Raw genomic sequence first — 1,905 nt, 5'->3', positions numbered from 1 at the left:
GTTGGGGGTTTTGCTGCTTGAGGTAGTTGTAAGACTATGGGACTATTGTTTATAGGGGAGCCTTTTGGGAGGTTGTGTTAAAGGGAAGAGACATGGCTTCAATTACCCTATCTGAAGATACAGTGGCATAGCCGGCTTGGCATTGGCTGTAGGTCAGATGATGGAACTGCCACTGATGAACCATATATGATCCAGGTGGGTAAGCAGGGTTGAAAAGATGTAGGGTAGAGGAGGGAGATGATCTAGAGCTTCCATACATGAGTGAGGGAGATCCCTCATGGTTATAGCGAGGAGCGAGGTAGGGATGAGGGGGGCAAGATTCTAATATAAAGTTGGGATTTTCAATGAAAACCATGTGAAATAATTGAAGGCATGAAGGGGAGAGGTTTGAGACTGCTTTGTGGGTGAGTAGATGTTGGAGGTGGTGTGGAGACCTCATAGAAGTAGGTCATCCACATATTGGAGGAGGGTACTGGGTGACAGATTTAGGTTAGAGAGGTCTTTAGCCAGTGCTTGGAATCTGATTCCGTATACAGCAAGACCAAGCCAGGTGGTAAGGTAGGCGTGGCAGTTTTAATAGGGTATAATATGAGGGCTGATTTGAACTTGGCTAGAATGTCTCGTCCTAGGATTGGTGTAGGGCACTTGGGTAGGACTAGAAAGGCTTGTGTGAAAGGGGTATCATGAAGTGAACATGCTAGGAGTTCTGTGATGTTGGGCTGAGTAGGGACTCCGTCAACCCCAACTATTAATGTAGGGGTAGGGTATGTCCGCCCTGAGTATTCTCGTAGAGCTGGGTAAGTGGCCCTGGTGTCTAAAAGAAGAAACTGGCTTACCTGAAACATGGACCATTACCCTGGGTTTCCTGTGAGTTATTTCCAAGGAGGCCTGCCATCCCGAGCACCTTCAGTCTCTGTGGCCAGTCCTAAAAGCTCTGGTAGAGCAAACCCCTTTTCTTGGTGGGACTGGGGGGCTATTGATCCCTTTCCTCTCTGGAGAAAGGAACAATCAACCTTCCAGTGGCCCTCCTGTTTGCAAGCAGGGCATGGGCCAGGAGGAGGACGAGGGCTAGGGCAGTTTTTTTTCCCAATGACCCTCTTGGTTACACTTGAAACAGGGCCTGGGTGGTGCTCCAGAGGGTATTATACATCTTCATTGGTCTGGAACTCTGTAGAGCATTAGCCAGTAACAGGTATTTTGCCATGTCTATGTCTGGGGCCAACAGAGACGAAATGAGTGTTCATAACTGTTATGCCTACTGGGGATGTTGGATTTAGTTTGGTGTATTTTTGTAGAGCCACTCTTAGACGTGATAGAAATTGGGCCGGATTTTCATCTGAATTTTGGGTTCTATTTCTCATCTGTAGTTGACTGCTTTATGAGAAGTTCTCTTTAAGCCTTCCATAGGGCAAAGAATCATATGATCTCTAAGTCCACAGTTGGTGTGGCCTGGTTGATAATCCCAAGAGGGATCTTCTTGGGGGAACTGCCTGAGCTCCCACTGGCTTTTCTTTGCTCATAGCATGTACCTGGTCAGAAATGAGAGTGATGTCATGTCAGGTGAGGTAATAGGATTGAGTGAGGTATCTGAATTCTTTTAAAGTAGGTGTCTAGATCGGAGGAGAAATGTCCTAGCCTCTTTTCGATTTGTGAGAGGTCAGATAGGGAAAAGGGAACATGGACACGGACAGTGCCCCCTGCCCTAGCTACCTCACATAATAGCATCAGGGGTGCAGGCAGTGGTGGGTATTGGGATTGATGAGAGTGGTCTCAGGACCAAGTATGGGGTGGAGAAGGAGGGTTGAGCTGAGTAGGTGAGGCTTGACCATCAGATGGTCGTGGAACAGAGCCATGGGAAGAAGGAGAAGGAAGAGGTAGGCGGGGAAGAGGAGGAGGAAGGGTTGT

The sequence above is a fragment of the Chrysochloris asiatica genome, unplaced genomic scaffold, assembly GCF_000296735.1.
Source record: "Chrysochloris asiatica unplaced genomic scaffold, ChrAsi1.0 scaffold00559, whole genome shotgun sequence".
Classification (NCBI taxonomy): Eukaryota; Metazoa; Chordata; class Mammalia; order Afrosoricida; family Chrysochloridae; genus Chrysochloris; species Chrysochloris asiatica.
The sequence above is the reverse complement of the archived record's forward strand: the minus strand, read 5'-3'. Positions refer to the sequence as shown.